Genomic DNA, 18,172 nt, shown 5'->3' with positions numbered 1-18,172 from the left:
AAAATACAGTGTCTTCAGTCGATGAACTATAGGTGTGGAAAACACAAAAGGATAAAAACAAATCACGTAGTATATTAAGAACAACAAAAAGTTAAATCAACAAGTGTTGATTTAACTTTGAATCACCTTATAGAGTCATATGTACATAGCTATTGAGCTATTCTGCTCAACTATTAATATTATCCTTGATGTACACAATAATGTTCCCCTATTACCCAGTAATCCCACTTCTGGGCATTTACCCTAGTGACCACAAACAAGGCCACACTAAAGCTACCAGCTCAATTATGTTTTATCACAGTAGTATTTACCCTAGTTAAGATATGGAATAAACCCCGATGCCCCTCAGTAAATGAATGGATCAAGAAAGTGAAACACACACACACATACACACACACACACAACAGAGAGATATACGTACATGCAATACTATGTTTTCATCAGAAAGAAAGGCACCATTTCATTTTTAAGGAAATGGAAGATCTTTGAAAAAATCATATTAAGTGAAGTAAACTGGACAAAGAAACATAGGTCCCATGGTTTCCATTATTTGCAATAATTAGTTTACACCAAGGATAATATCATGTATTTTAATTTGACATTTTGTTCTATATTGAGCATGCAACATTATTGGTATAGTGTTTGTTATTATTTCTGCAAACAGGCAGGTATATTTAAAGAATTATGTTCATCTTATCCATTACTGAAGGAAGCACAACAAAAAGAGCAACCCCTACTCAGAAGAACAACTCCTACTTACTTAGCTTCATTCTATTTTTTTTGTGTGTGAAAATACTGTACAGAGGGGTTACAATTACATGGACAAGATAATGAGTACATTTCTTAACAAGGATTGTAGCCTCCTCCTTTGTTTCTCCTTCCTATCCCTTCTGAACCTCCCCCCGCCCCCCACCTAAACCTCCCCCTTTCCTCCCCCCCCACCAAAATTGTAAAGTTTGTTTTCGACATAACGACTTGTATATTTCATTGTTGCAATTGGTCCACCTGTATCAATATTTAAACGATTTGTTTTTCCCCTTCTCCTCCACAAATTATACCGACATCAAATACAGTGAAAGCAGGGGTTATACTGTGGGGGAGGGACATACAAAGCAACAAATAACTAGTCTTATAAATGTGTTAGAAACAATCGCATGAAAGAAAAAAAATTGAATACATATCGTAGGGTTCATTTCCCTAACATCACCTTATCTGACTTTTCCTGCTTGACTCAGACATATACTAGATATTGCAAATAAGGGAAACCATGTAAGGCCAGTGTTGTCCCCTGTATCCTCATGTTGTACATTACAACTCTATACCGGTTCATCCTGTATATCTACTATCTTCTACATTGTGACCTAAATGCCCCAGCAATTCCACGTTGTTTTACTTTTAAAAAATTTCTCTCTTAATGTTTGATGTTGGTTTGTGTGTGTGTGTGTGTGTGTGTGTGTGTGTGTGTGTGTGTGTGTGTGTGTGTTTGTGTGTTTCTGTGTGCGTGTGTGTGTGTTTACAAAGATCAGAAGACAATATTTTTCTTAATTTAGAATACATCTTTCAGGTCATTGTAATTTGTGGCTAATGGGAGAAGTCTCTTGCTATTTTAAGGATGAAACAGAAAAAGATATTTGTGCATGTACCACAGTTGCTTTATTAGTCTGTAGTTGAACACTGAACTTCGATTTATATCTTGGCTGTTGCTGCGAATGATGAGTACAATGAACTGCAGATATATTTGAGTTACTCATAGAGAAATAATCACATGATTGGTGGGGCAGATGATATTTCAACTTTGAAGTTTTTAGAAAGCTGCATATTACTTTCTACAAGGAGAATACTAACCTGCATTTTGTTGAAATGTGTAGAAAATTTCCTTTTCTCCACACTCTCAGCATTATTACCTTTATTATAAGGTAATAAAGGGCAGGTTTTTATTCTCTTCAGTACGCAAGACTGGCCTTAGACTTAAATCCAACCTCCTATATGCTTGGAATTAAAAGCCTTTACCACCACACCCGATTCCTTTGATTTTTTGATAAAAGTTACAATAATTATGAAGTAGTATCATAGTAATTTTGAATTACATTTCTCTAATGACTTCTGCTGGAAAAGAATTAAACCAGCATAGAAGTGGTATTAAAGAACTTTGTAAACCCACTGGAAATTTTCAGGGCTTTAAGGAGAGCATGTCTATTCAGAACTTTTGTCCACTTTTAATCAAGTTTCTTTTTAATCTCATCTTTAATCTTTCTATACAAAATCAATAATTAATTCAAGGTATTAGAAAGGAACAATATTAAGCAACTCCTAACATTTTCCATTTTAAATAACATGATATTGCTTAATCATTTTCTGTTTATGCTTGAGACTATATAACTCACTTTAGTCAGACCTCTTACAAGGTTGTATGCATTTTATTTATTTCACATTGATTGTTCTTTCCAAAGACTGCGGGTCTAATTTCCTTAGTTTCTTTCAGTCTCAAGTAGTTCAGATTTCAAATGAAGAATAAATGTACGGAAGCAAACAAAAAATAATGTAGTTCCTCTCATCTGATGATGTCTTTACAAGAATGAGGAAAGAGTTCATCCAAGGACCTATGATAGGACATCAAAAAGAGAATCCATTCTTCTAGGTCTTACTTAACTTTGCAATGTAACTTAAATGATGTAAAACACAATATAATGCTCAGATACTTTTATGTTTTATCAGTTGTGCACATTTTCATATGGACTTCACCTCAGTCTACAACATTCCTTCATTATTTTGTCCTGATATTTTTACACTATCAAGACATAAGATAACAAGTTTGATTTACAGCATGAGAAATAATCCACCTGGCTTCCTTGGAAGAAGAGCATGGTCAATAGATAACATTACTTCTGTTTGCTCACTATATGCAATGATTTCTGTAATATTTATCACATTCTTTTTAGTATTTAAAAAAAAACTGCTGGCTAAACTTAAAACTCATTCATGGAAATTTATGTTAAGTATTTCACAAGTTTTAATTTCCTTAATTCTTAAGATAACATTTTCTATAATGCTAATGTTATTGCCATTTTAGTGTTGGGAAAATTGTAATTAAAGGCAATAAGTGCATGGCCCAAGCACACACTGTGAGGAAGGAAATGAGTCAAAGTTTCCAAAAGTCTTTCAGCAATACACAAAAGGTAGGTAAAATCTCTCCATTCTCTTACACTCTCTATTCAATGTTCATATTGTCCAAGAAATAATACCATAGCAATTATTGGCCATGGTGATTGTTTTCTGTTACATTTTGTCTTCAACACAGACTGTGTTGGTGACATTGGGTTATCATGCACAGAGCTGAGCTTATAAGAGAGACAAATATATTCTGTCCCATTTTTCCAGGTTCCATTTTAAAAAGTACTAAATTTTTAAATATCATCACTTTCTTAAGAATCCAAAAAACGAAAAAAAAATCACAAATAATCACTCCAAAATGCTTTATAAGTAGGAGATGATAAAACAAGCCCCCGTGAAGTAAACTTTCTTCCACTTTTAAAATTATTCTGAAAGCCTTGTGCTGGTTGGTCACACCTGTAATCCTAACTACTTGGCATATTTACTCAGGATCCAGAGATCTGTGGATAACAGTGGAAGCCAATCAGGACAAAATAAATTCATGAGATTATTTTTCAAAAATTTTAATGTTAGCAAAGGGCCAGGAATGGAGATGTAGCTCATATAGTAGCTCACCAATCTAGAGAGCAGGCCTAGCAAGACTTTGACGCCCTTTTTTCAAACTGTGAGCACACCAACATACATGCAAGTGCATGAGAACACGTGCACGTGCACACATACACATTCATTCAAAATACCTTCATATCAGTGTTTTGCATTAATTTCTTTGTTAGCCATATTATATGAGTAAAATAAAGGAAATAAACTCTTTCCTCTCAGAATATTTTCATATGTTTTTTATTTTAAAAATACTGTACAGAGAGGTCATATTTACATGAGCAAGTAATGAGTACATTTCCTAACAAGCTTCGTTACCTCCTTCTTTATTTTCCCTCTACCGTCCTTTCCCGCCCACCTCTACAAGTACACTCCCCTCCCCACTTCCCCTGCCTAAATTGTAAAGTTCAGTTTTCAACACAGTGTCTTGTGCATCTCATTGTTACAATGGGTCAACCTGAATCCCTATTTCAGCATTTTGTTTTTTTCCTTCCCCTCCCCAAATTACAGGAGCGTATGTACAAGAGGTGGGCACACCAAATTCAAATACAGTGAAAACAGGGGTTATAGCATGGGGGAGAAACATATAAAGAAACAAAAAAAAAATCACATAGCCTGTTATAAGTACGTTAGAACAATAGCAAGCAAGAAAGAAAAAACAGTTGTGTTCCTATTTGGGGATTCATTTCCCTTAACAACATCTTATCTGGTCATATGTGCATAGATTTTGACCTTTTCTGCTTATCCCAGATATATTAGTTATTAAAAATTAGGGAAACCCTGTGACCTATGTTTCTTTGGACTTGGCTTACATCACTTAATAATTTTTTTCAAAGTCTTTCCATTTTCTAACAAATTGGGTGATGCCATACTTTCTCATGGAGGCATAGAATTTCATTGGTATAAATAGCACATTTTCTTGATCTATTTATCTGATGAGGGGCATCGGGGTTGGTCCTATATCTTAGCTATCTTAAACAATGCTGCAATAAATATAATTGTGATGGTAGTTTTAGTACCGTCTTGTTTGTGATCTTTTGGGTAAATGCCCAAAAGTGGGATTGCTGTGTCTTAGGGGAGTTCTATGTGAAGTCTTTTGAGGAACCTCCATACTACTTTCCAAAGTGGTTGAACAAGTTGACACTCCCACCAAGAGTGTAGTACAGTTAACTTGTGGCCACATCCCCTCCAGCATCTGTTGTTGTAAAAGTATGGAATGGTACAGGAATTTGCCTGCCATCCTTGCACAGGAGCCATTCAAATCTTCTCTGTATCGTTCCAATGTTAGAGTAGGTGATGCTGAATGGAACATAGAACATGTTTTATAAATAAAGTGTAATTGATTTTCTTAAACTAGACCATTCAACAAAAAGTAAGTTTAAAAGAATTTTCATGAAATTTTAGAGCCATATACTTCTTACATAAGCACACATTTAAGAATAAAATCAAGATGGACAGGTCAAAAACAAAATAATTCCAGATATTTGTTGTTCAAGAGATGTGTAGGAGGAGGAATTCAATTATTCTATACAAGGCACCTGTCATAATGAACACTGCAGCAAGTGTTAAGTTTAGTTAAAAGTTTTAATGGTTTAAATATATTTTGGGAATTTGCTTATATATGCTAAAACAAGGACTGTTTGGCAGGTAATAAAACTTTTCGTTAAAGTATTTAAGATTTGTGGTAACAGACATATGCTACTATGTATGTATATTTCAGAGTTTATATGAACATTACTAATGAGAAGTTGCCAAGTCTTTGTGTAAAGAAGCAGAATATAAAGAGTTAAGACGTTATTAACTACAAAGTTTCTGTTAAAACTATAGGGCTTCCATATTTTATTTTATGTTTTAAAAATTTTTTGGGGTCCGGTCGGGGGCCTGAACTATGGGCCTGGGCGTTCTCCCTCAGCTCTTCAGCTCAAGGCTAACACTCTACCACTTGAGCCACAGCGCCACTTCTGGCTTTTTTTTTGCTTATGTGGTGCTGAGGAATCGAACCCAGGGCCTCAAGCATGCAAGGCAAGCTCTCTACCACTGAACTACCTTCCCAGCCCCTGGCTTCCTTATTTTATATGTTAGCGAGGAACAAATGATGATATAAGACATATACAAATGATTAGATGAGACTTAAATAGTAATCTTAGTGGGTAACTTTAAAGATTACTCATAACCTAAAAACCTCTTGTTGAATATCATAACCTTAACCTGTTTTAAATGTACAGGGATATGAGAAAATAGTAAAATTTAATAGGTAATACCCTTCAAAAACTGAAAACACTGATAATTATTTTAGTTTTTATTTTAATCATTAATATTTTGTTATTGGTTTTCCTTATTTATAGCATTGTTTTCCTTGTAGTATAATACAACTTTTTGAAAGTCGTCATTAGGAGGTACATTGAGAAGGTTACTGGGATGGCCAAACCATTTTTTATAGAGCATGTGAATTTACAAAGAGGAAAATTAAGAACAAAATATTTATTTAAAAAATGATTAAGTAGAGTCTGAATCAGGAGTGTTGATAAATATCCACACCTAAAACTTTAGCCCTAGGCTGAAGCAGTGGTATTACAGAGTTGAGGCCACCTTCCCAACACCTGAGAGACTGTGTTTTAAAAAATCATCTAAACAATAATTGCTTTCTTCTTTGGGATATATAATGAAATATATTAATATCTTTTTATGTCTTTGTGAATTGTCATACTACTAACTTCAGCCACTTTATCCTTTTCAAAGTGATGAAATATTCCTGAGAATTTGTTTCTGTGAAGATTGTTTTTGCATTTATAATTTCTTCTGAATCATTTTTATTTTTATCAAAATAACTTTATATTTCATGTTGATGGGTTATCATACATCAAATACCTCCAAATGTAGATGTAGAGTCTAAAGATAGCAGTATGAATATTCTCATACAGCTCTTGTTTATCTGTTATGCACTTTCAGTATTGTGATATTTCTCTTTCTCGTTCACTGTCTCATTTCCTCTCTTTTCCTTTCATGCTCCATATCTGGTAATTAGAATTTCTGCTGGTCTACTGTTATCCTTCAGAATCCACTGGTGTTGTGGAAACATGATAGCGACCATCAGTTACCCTGGCATTCTTTAAGAGGTATTACAGTGACATGTTATTCTTTCCTATTCTAAATGGCAAAACAACAGATCTAGGAATTCCTTTTCACTTTTACTACTATTACAAATTTTATCTCATAGGAATCATTGAGACGTTAGGATACTTTTAACCTCTGACCTAAAAGTTCTTTTTCTTTTACACACAAATTTTTTCTTCTATTATCAGTGAATACATATAATGAAAACAATGCTAACCTATGGAAAGTAGACAGAAGATATTCAGGGATGAAAAACAAGGTTAATGGGGGAAGTGAGTACAAAAGATGCCTATCATAGAACAAATATCCTCAGAGCAGTTTACCATGTACACTTTGTGAGAATGGCAATATGCTGGGAACTATAGATTGAATCAATGAACAACTGATATATATATATATATATATATATATATGCACATATATTTATATATGTATATTTATTTGTATATGAATATATCTGTGTATATGCCCATCTATATGTAGACATGCATGTTACTGTACACAAAAATACACACATACCTATACACATGTATAAATGCACACATAGAGAATGACACATAGCTACAGACAACACAAGTTTCACTAGTTGTTGAATATGCCTTAGACAGAATGCTTGGAACCAAATATGTTGAAGAAGTAATTATCTCTATAAGTTCTTTTACCACTCCTCTTATCTCTTAAAACGGTTTTGACAGATTTGATTTGCAAAATGCAGTACAAGTGATAGCAAGTCACTCAGAAATCTCAGTAAGAAAACCTCATATGGCATCTCCCTGCTCCCCAGGGAATGCTTGTTCTTGTAGACACTCTCAACAAACAAAGTAGCAAGAAAATACCCTGGTGCAGAATAAAGTTATAAGTCTTTAAATGACATTCTTCCTTGAGCTCTTTTCCAACAGCCAGCATCAATTCCTAAGCAGAAGTGTGAGTCCTCAGAAGATGGGAGCTCAGCTCAACATTTCACCAACCCATTTGAAAAGTCCTATGTGAGGAATACTTACTGAGGTCTTGCTGATTTCCTAGCTAAGAAAATAAGAAAAAAAGAAAGTATTTTAATGCATTAAAATTTGAGAATAATTTGTAACCTGTCAATAAATGTGTATAACACAATTATAACAAAATGAAAAAAAGTGATGTGCATATGATTTATGTGCTCTTGGACTTGGCGAGTGATGTTAGGTGTATCTATACAAGTAGAATCAGCATAAATCAAGCCAGCATTTCTTCATTTAAGATACAAGGAATGGATACAAGGTGACCCATTGTAACAATGAGATGTACAAGATATTCTATCAGATGCCGGGGGGTGGAGGGAAGGGATGGGGGGTGTGGAGGGAAGGGACGGTATGGGAAAAAACAAGGACAGGATAAAAATGCTCAGTAAGAAATGTACTCATTACCTTATTTATGTAACTCTAAACCCTGTGCACAGGACATTTACAATAAAAATATGTATTAAAAAGATACAAGAAAATTTCTGTACTTATAGGAAATTGTATTTGTCACACAATATCAGTAAGGTATTGGTTTTAGGACCACAGGCATATTAAAATTTTTGATGCTCAAATTCTGTACATGAACACAGTATATTATTTACATTTGAATCTGACCTCAACCTACTGCAGTGTAATTGCTATGAAAATTTTTACTACATTCTATGTTTGTAATGAAAAATAAAATCATATGCACTATCCATTCATACAATTTTTTCAGATAATTTTTATTTTGAAAATATAGTAAACAGTGGGTCCAATTACATGTGCAAGGGAATGAGTATATTTCTCATCAAGCTTTTTTGCCTCCTCCTTTGTTTCCCCTTCCCATTCCTTCCCATTCCCCACTCCCCCTCCCCTTTAATCCCCCCCCTAGCCAAAGTTGTAAAGTTCCTTTTTCGACATAAATCTTGTACATCTCATTGCTGCAATGAATCCACATTTGTTTTTTCCCTTCCCCTTCACAAATTATACCAACATAAAATACAGTGAAAGCAGGGGATATACCTTGTGGAAGGGACATACAAAGCAAGAAAGAAATCATCTTATAAATTTGTTAGAAACAATCATAAGAAAGAAAAACATTTGAATCCTTACTTTGGGGTAAATTTCGCCAAACATCAACTTATCTGAATGTTTCCGCTTGTCTCAGACATATACTAGGGATTGCAAGTAAGGGAAACCAAGGGAACTATGTTTCTTTGGGCTCGGATTACTTCACCTAATATACTTTTTCCGATTCTTTGTGTTTCCTAACAAATGTGGCAATGTCATTATTTCTGATGGAAGCATAGAATTCCATTGGGTATATAGTCCACATTTTCTTGATCCATTCATCTACTGAGGGGCATCTTGTTTGATTCAATATCTTAGCTATGGTAAATAACGCTGCAATAAACATAGTTATGATGGTAGCTTTAGTACGGTTTTGTTTGTGATCTCTTGGATAAATGCCCAAAAGTCTGATGGCTGAGTCATTGGATAGCTCTATGTAAAGTCTTTGAGAAACCTCCATACTAATTTCCAAAGTGGCTGAACAAGTTTACACTCCCACCAACAATGCAGTAAGGTTCCCTTCTGTCCTCATCCCTTCCAGCATCTGTTGTTATTAGAGACCTTGATTATAGCCATTGTATCTTGGGTGAGGAGGTATCACGATGTGGTTTTGATTTGCATTTCTTTTCTGGCTAAGAAGGTTGTGCGTTTCTTCATGTGTCTACTGGCCATCCTTCTTTCCTATTCACAGAAGTTTCTCTTTAAGTCTTTAGTCCACTGATTTATTGGGAAGTTGTTTCTTTGAGGATTTGTTGTTGGGGGATTTAATGTTTTTGAGATCCAGGTATACTTTAGATATGAGGCCCTTGTTCTTTGTATGGCTAGTGAAAATCTCCCAATCCATGGGCTTTCTATTGATCTTGCTAGCTATGTGTTTGACATGCAGAAGTTATGCAATTTATTGCAATCCCATTTGTCCATCCTTTCTTTGTTTTGTTCTGTTTCTGGGTATCTTTAAAGAAAATATTGGTCTATGCAAAGGAAACCTAGGGTTTCTCTTACTCCATTCTTTAAAGTTTTCAGAGTGTCTGCTTTGACTCCGAGGTATTTGATCAATTTGGAGATGATTCTGGTGCAGGGTGATATATAAGGATATAGATTTCGTTTTCTACAAGTAATTTACCAATTTTGCAAGCACCATTTACTGAAGAGGCTGTCTTTCTTCCATTATAGTTTTTAGCTTCTTCATTGAAGATTACAGTGTTATAGGTATATGGATTCATTTCTGGGTTTTCAATTCTATTCCATTGGTCCTGAGGTCAGTTCTTGTGCCCGTAACAAGTTGTTTTGAATATTATAGCTTTGTAGTAGAGTTTGAAATTTGGTATTGATATTCTTCTAGCACTGTTCTTTCTATTAAGGATTGTTTTTGCTATTTGGGTCCTTTAATTTTTCGGTATGAATTTTTGCATTGTGTCTTCTATTTCCTTGAAGCATCTGGTAGGAATATCAATAGGTATTGCATTGAATTAGTAGATAGCCTTGGGAAATATTGCCATTTTCACGATGTTTATCCTTCCAATCCAGGAACATGGGAGATTTTTTCCACTATCGAATTTATGTTTTGATTTCCTTTTTCAAGTTTTTAAAATTTTCATCACAGAGATCCTTAGCTTCTTTGGTTAAGTTAATCCCTAGGTATTTTATTGTTGTGGGGCTATTACAAATGGAGTTGCTTTCCTGATTTCAGCCACACTTTTCTCATTGTTGGCATAGAGAAAAGCCATTGAATTTTTGAGGGTTAATTTTATACCATGTTACATTGCCAAAGTTTAGAATCAGCTTGAGTTATTTGGGAGTGGAGACTGTGGTATTCATTAAACACAAGCTAATGTCATCTGCAAATAGGAAGAGTTTTATTTCATCTTTCCCTATTTGGATCATTTTTATATTTGCCTATTTTTTTGTTGCTGTAGCTAGTCATTCTAATACAAAATTGAAGAGAAGTGGAGAGAGTGGACATCCTTGTCTTGTGCCTGAGTTAAGAGGAAATGGCTTTAGTTTTTCACCATTAAATTTTATGCTGGCTCTAGGTTTTTGTCACATACAGCCTTTATCCTATTGAGGAATGTTCTCTGGATTCCTAATTTTTCCAGAACCCTCATCACAAAGGGATGTTGGATCTTGTCAAATGTTTCTTCTGCAACTATTGAGATAACCATGTGGTTCTTATCCTTGCTGTTTGTGATGTGATGAATTATACCAGATTATTTGGTTATATTGAACCAACTTTGCATCCCTGAAATGAATCCTGTTTGATGCTGGTGTATGATTTTTGGGATGAATTGTTCAAGTCAATTGGCCAAAATTTTGTTGAGAAGTTTTGCATCAATACTCATCAAAGAAAGAGAACAAAGAAATGGGTCTATAGTTCTCTTTCTTTGATGAGTCCCTGCCTGGTTTGGGGATGAGGGTTATGATGGCTTCATAGAATGAGTTCGGTAGTGAACTTTCTCCTTCAATTTCATTGAAGATTTGAAGGAGTATTGGTGTGAGCTCTGACATGAAGGCCTTGTAGAATTCCGCTGTAAATCCATCTGGTGCTGGGCTTTTCTGAGGTGGGAGGTCTTTTATTACTGTGTCTATTTCAATACTTGATATGGGCCTGTTAAGATGGTTTAACTCATCTTGGTTTACTTTCAGCATTACAATATTTGCTAGGAAAACGTCCATTTCTGCCTGGTTCTCTAATTTATTAGTATAAAGGTTTGAGAAATATTCCGTTATAATGTTCTGAAGCTTAGTTGTTTCTGTGGTGATGTTTCCATTCTCATCTCTGAGTTTATTTATTTGAGTGTATTCTCTTCTTTTTCTCATAAGATTTGCTAAGGGTCTGTCAAATTTGTTAATTTTTCAAAGTACCAATTCTTTATCTTTTTGGTTCTTTCTGTTTTCATATTTGGATGCTAATTTGTTTAATTCTGACTTAATTTTAATGATTTCTTTCCATCTACTGTATTGGAGTTTATCTTGCTCCTCTTTTTCAAGGTGGTTCAGATGTTGTTGGTTTCAGATCTCTCCAATTTGTTGATGTAGGAACTCAGAGCTATAAACTTGCCTCTGAGTACTGCCTTTGCTGTGTCCCAGAGGAGCTGGTAATTTGTGTGCTGATTTTTGTTGAATATCATGAACATTTTAATTTCCTTTCTCATCTCTTCCATGACCCACTGGTGATTCAACAGTGTGTTGTTCAGCCTCCATGTGTTACAGGACTCTCTTTGGTGGCTTTTGGTGTGGAATTCTAATTTTATTCCCTTGTATTCTAAAAGAATGCAAGGTATTACTTCAATATTTGTGAATTTAGACAAGTTTGATTTGTTACGTAGAATGTGGTCTATTTTGGAAAATGTTCCATGTGCTGCTGAGAAAAACATGTATTCTGATGCTGCTGGTTGAAATACTCAGTAGATGTCAGTTAAAACTAGTTGATCTATGCAGTTGTTTAGATGTGCAGTTTCTCTATTGAGTTTTTGAAGAGTTGATCTATCTATTAGTGATAGTAGTGTGTTAAATCCCCCAACATTTAATGTCTTTGTATCTATGTGATCTTTGAGAGAAAGTAGTGTTTCTTGCATAAATTTGGGTTCTCCGTTGTTTGGTGAATAGATATTCAGAATTGTAATATCCTCGTGAAGGAGAAGCCCTTAATTAGTATATAATAAACTTTTTTTAAATCTCTTGTGACTAATTTTAATTTGCAGTCAATTTTTTCAGATATTAGGATTGTAACATCCGCCTGTTTATGGTGGCCATTTGCTTGGTAGATTTTTTGTTTGTTTTGTTTCGTTTTGTTTTATTATGAAAATATTATACAGAGGGTTGACAATTACATGGGCAAGATAGTGAGTAAATTTCTTATCAAGCATTGTTGCCTCGTCCTTTGTTTCCCCATAACATAACTTCCCATTTCCACACCCCCACCCCTACAGGCCCCTACCACCCCATCCCCACCCATCCACCTCCCACCCCACTGAAGTTGTACATTTATAAATATAACTTCTTGTTCATTTTATAATTGTAATGGGTCCACCTGTAAGCCTATTTAAACAGTTGTTTTTTTTTTTTTTTTTTCCGTTTCCCTCCACAAAATATATCAACACCAAATACAGTGAAAACAGGGCTTATACTCTGGGGGAGATACATACAAAGAAACAAAGAAATCATCTTATAAACATCTTAGAAACAATCACAGGAAATTAAAAAAATTGAATCCTTAACATGTGGTTCATTTAACCTAACATATCGTTGTCTGACAGTTTCTGTTTGTCTCACACATATACTAGTTATTGCAAATAAGGGAAACCATGGGACCTATATTTCTTTGGGAATGGCTTACTTCACTTAATATAATTTTTCCAAGTCATTCCATTTCCTAACAAATGAGTCAATGCCATTCTTTCTGATGGAAGCATAGAATTCCATTGTGTATGTATACCACATTTTCTTGATCCATTCATCTACTGAGGAGCATCGGGGTTGGTTCCATATCTTAGCTATGGTAAATAATGTTCAATAAACATAGTTGTGCTGGTAGTTTTAGTATGGTCTTGTTTGTGATCATATTCTTAAATGCCCAAAAGTAGGATTGCTGGGTCACACGGGAGCTCTATGTGGAGTCTTTTGAGGAATATCCATAGCATTTTCCAAAGTAGATGAACAAGTTTACACTCCCACAAACATTGCAGTAATTTTCCATTCTGTTCAAATCCCCTCCAGCATCTTCAAAACTTTGGCAAAATAACAGGATATAAAATTATCCCTCAAAAATCAATGGTTTTACTGTATGCCAACAATGAGAAAAGTGTGGCTGAATCAGGAAAGCAACTCCATTTGTAATAACCCCACAAAAACTCAAATGCCTAGGAATTAAAGTAACGAAAGAAGTGAAGGGCCTCTATGATGAAAACTTTAAAAATCTGAAAAAGGAAATGAAAACGGATATTAGAAAGTGGGAAAACCTCCCATGCTCTTTGAATGGAAAGATCAACATCGTGAAAATGGCAATACTCCCCAAGACTATCTACAAATTCAATGCGATACCTATCAATATTCCAATCTCATTCTACAAGGAAATAGTAGAGGAAATCCAAAAATTCATATGGAACAATTAAAGACCCCAAATAACAAAAACAATCCTTAACAGAAAGAACAGTGCTGGAGAAATATCAATACCAAATTATAAACCCTCCTACAAAGTTATAGTAATCAAAACAGCTTGGTACTGTCGCAAGAACAGATCTCAGGACCAATGGAATAGAATTGAAAACCCAGAAATGAACCCACAGACCTATAGCCATCTAATCTTAGATAAGGGAGGTCAAAATATAAAATGGAAGAAAGACAGCCTCTTCAGTAAATGATGTAGCAAAACTGGTTAATTACTTGTAAAAAAACTAAAGCTATATCCTTATATATCACCCTGACCAGAATCAACTCCAAATGGATCAAAGACCTCGGAGTCAAGCAGATACTCTGAAAATATTACAGGATGGAATAGGACAAACCCTAAGTCTCTTGGCACAGGTTGAAATTTTCTTAATAGAGACCCAGAAACACAACAAATCAATGAAAGTTTGGACAAACTGGATTGCATGAAATTGCAGAGCTTCTTCTCGGCAAAGGATATAGCTAGCAAGATCAGTAGAAAGCCCACGGATTGAGAGAAGATATTTACTATCCATACAATGAACAAGGGTCTCATATCTAAAATATACCTGGAACTCAAAAAATTAAATCCCCAACAAATCCTCAAAGAAACAACTGTACAATAAATAAATGGGCGAAAGACTTAAATAGAAACTTCTCTGAAGAGGAAAGAAGGATGGCCAGTAGACACATGAAGGAATGCTAAACCTCCCTAGCCATAAAAGAAATGCAAATCAAAACAACATTGTGATACCACCTCACCACAAAGAATGCTTGGTACATTTTGTTCTAGTCTTTCACTTTCAAAATATGTTTGTTTTTATGGGCAAGGTGTGACTCCTGAAGGTAGCAGATAGAATAATCTTGCTTTGTAAACCAGTTAGATAATCTATGTGGCTTAATTGGAGAGTTAAGCCCATTATTGTTGAAAGATATGACTGAGAGGTTTTTGGGAGTTCCTGCCATGTTATCCAACTTCTTGGGCGCTGAGGCAACTGTGTTCTTCTTATGGTTCATGGATTCTCACTTTTTGTGCGGTTTCTTTGCTCTTATTGTGGTCTTGTTGGTTTTCTATGTGAGGAAATCTTTAAGTATCTTTTGTAGGGCTGGCTTAGTGGAGATATATTATGTCAGCTTTTCTTTGCTATGGCAAATTATTATTTGACCTTAGGTTATGAAGGAGAGTATAGCTGGGTACAGTATCTTGGTTGATAGTTGTTTGTCTTTAGGGCATGGTATACATCATTCCAGGCTCTTCTTGCTTTAATTGTCTCTGCTGACAAAGCAGAGATTATTCTGATTGGTTTCCATTTATAAGTGGTTGATCTTTTCTCCTTGACAGCTTTAAGGATCTTTTCCTTGGTCTGAATTGATCCTCTGCGGATTTTAATGTCATGGTGGCATGTACTGTTATGCTCTGGTCTATTTGGGGTTCTAAAATCTTCTTGTATCTGAAAAGGCCTAACTTTTTGCATGTTTGGGAAGTTCTCTGCTAGCATCCTGTTAAATGAATTTCCTAAACCAATAACTTCTGTCCCTATGGGCTCTTCTATACCCATTATCCTCAGATTAGGACTTTTGATGGTGTCTTCAAAATGTTGAATAGATCTGTTATATTACTTGGATTTGTCTTGCATAGTTGTATGTTGTTTCACTATAATATCTAGGCTATCTTCAATCCCCTTGATTGTATCTTCTACATGATCAAATCTACTGTCAAGGCTTTCTACTTTGGTTTTTATTTCTTTTCCTTCTAATTGGTCAGCTTTGATGGCTTCAAATTTATTGTTGGAGCTTTGTTTTAGATCTTGTATAAACTTTTTTACTTCCTTAATTTGGTGTTCAGAGTTTATTCTCAAATCACTTAGTTGATTGGCTATGTTTCCTTGGATTCCCATTCCTTCTGTCGGGCTCCATTCAGCATTCCATTTGTGACCTCCGTGAATTCCTTCAGCTGTCTGTTTGTGGATTCCATGAATGCTTCTATTGATCTTTGTCTAGTCTCATCCCACTCTCACAATGCCTGTATTACTTTTTGATTAGCTTCCTCATCTTCACACAATTCCTGTAGTTCTCTTTGACTGTTCTCAGCCTCCTCATGCAATTCCTGTCTTTCTCTTTGACTGTTCTCAGCCTGTTCACACAATTCCTTAATTTCTCTTTGACTGTTCTAAACCTGTTCACTCAAGTCCTGTATCAATCTTTGAGTAGCTTCCTCATGTTCACGAGATTCCTGTATTAACCTTTGCTTTGCCTCCTCTCTCTCCTTATCATGTTCACACTGAGTCCTTTGCAGATTTTCAATCTTTTCATTCACCATGTTCACCAGTAGTATTTGTAGATCTCTTTAGGAACTCTCCTCTGGATTATTCATGAATTGTTCTGTTACCAGATGTCATGAGTGGGACTTGAGATACCCGGACCTGCCATTTTTCTTGTGTTTTTCTGGCTTGTTCTGCCCATTTTGTATGAAAGTAACACCAATTTTGTGCTAGAACACTGTTTTAAGGCAAGCATCAACCAAAGTACTGTACCAAAATGGCTGCAGATACAATCTAGTTCATCAGATACGATCTATTCCACATCAAACAACTATGGATTTATGGGCTAAAAACAGCAAATATAAATTTGGCAAACCAGAAATTTTTAGGTTTAAGGAGAAATGTGTTGAAAAATAGGATTAGAGGGATGTGGAGAGGTAAAAAAAAGAGTGAATTTAACCAAATCCTAATCGCAGAGAGGGAAATGGATTCAACAGAATGATAGGAGAGTGAGTAAAACAAATAAACAAAAAAACAAGAAAAAATGGAAAAACAAAAATTTAAATTTAAAAATGAAACACGTAAAAATTATATAAGTTTAAAGAAGTGATATTGAGAGAAGAAAAGGATAGGATGAGAAGAGGGGAGAGATAGAAAGAGGTATGAAAAACTAAAAAATAAAATTTCCTAAAATTAATTACTTGAAAATTATATAGGTATAAAGATATAATACTGCTAATGAAGTTAAGCCTGAGGTTGTCAATTGAGTGAGATAAACTTCTGGATTAAGTATGTACACAATGGGGCATAAGGTCTAATAATCAATGGCAGGTATATATCTGGGGATGAGCAGAACAGCAATTAAGTCATGTAAAAAAGGAAGAAATAGAAAAAAAATGTAAAGAATTAAAAAAGGACTAAAAGCTCAAAAAAATAAAAAACATACACACACACACACACACACACACACACACACACACACACACACACACACACACCTAAAAATTTATGAGAGGAAAAAAATAGATTAATAGAAAAAATATTTTTCAAAAAAATTAAAATTAAAAAAGTTAAAAAAAGAGTTCTTTGATTTCTTTTTGGTGGGAATCGGAAAATCCTGTATCCCCACTGGGTCCCTAACCAGTCTCTTGGTGGAGTCTCTGTCTGCTTGTGGTGGTTGTTTTTCCACTGGCTTGATTTGTTTCTTAAGTTAGTTTGTTTGAGCAGGCAGAAAAATGCTCTGCATTACCCAGGATTTTGTGATCTGCCTCCCATGCTAGTTCAGTGTGAGGGAAATCTGCTTTGAGTATCACAAAAGAGGGAGATGGCTGTTTCCTCTGGTTTGGAGATGCTGTGATGAGGCTAGGTTCTGGGTAGGGTTGAGGCCTGAAGGGTTTTTCCTGAAGGGTTAGCTCCTGAGACACTCACAGAGCTCAGCCTAGAGACATTCTTACGTTTTTTGTTTAATAAATTTCAATTGATTATCTAGTCTGCTGTAGGGAGAGGCAACCACTGACTCTGTTTACCCAATGTAGAAAGTCACTCCTCTGGAGGCCAAGCAATCTCTGCTTGGGATGTGTGATTTTGCCCTGGGTGGAGTTGAGCCTGGCAGGTCAGGTGAGGTTCCGGTGAGCAGTTAAATGACTCTTTTGTTTTCGACCAAGGCCTGAGTTGGTGGTAGTTGCTCAGTGGGGCTTTGTCAGGATCAAAGATGGAGATCTCTGGTGGTGGGGGAGGGGTGGCCTTCCCTCCTTTGCTCGCTGAGGAGTAAGGATATCAGGGTTCTACTCACACCACAGTCTTGGTTCATGGCCGGTTTCTGTTCAGTGATCTGCAGGATGAAGATATCTGCTCCTTGTCAGTTCTTGCTGGTGTTGAGCAGAATCTGCTCTCCTG

The 18,172-nt window shown here is 35.4% G+C and overlaps 1 non-coding gene across 1 annotated transcript; it reads right to left on the bottom strand.

Moving 5' to 3' along the window:
* Positions 1–4,913: 4,913 nt before the first annotated feature.
* Positions 4,914–5,020, bottom strand: LOC122127687. Its single transcript, XR_006151252.1, has one exon. It is a non-coding gene; the product is annotated as a U6 spliceosomal RNA (small nuclear RNA).
* Between the last annotated feature and the right edge of the window lie 13,152 nt (positions 5,021–18,172).

Source organism: Dipodomys spectabilis, unplaced genomic scaffold (assembly GCF_019054845.1).
Source record: "Dipodomys spectabilis isolate Male_0828 unplaced genomic scaffold, ASM1905484v1 ptg000307l, whole genome shotgun sequence".
NCBI classification, from domain to species: Eukaryota; Metazoa; Chordata; class Mammalia; order Rodentia; family Heteromyidae; genus Dipodomys; species Dipodomys spectabilis.
The sequence above is the reverse complement of the archived record's forward strand: the minus strand, read 5'-3'. Positions and strand labels throughout refer to the sequence as shown.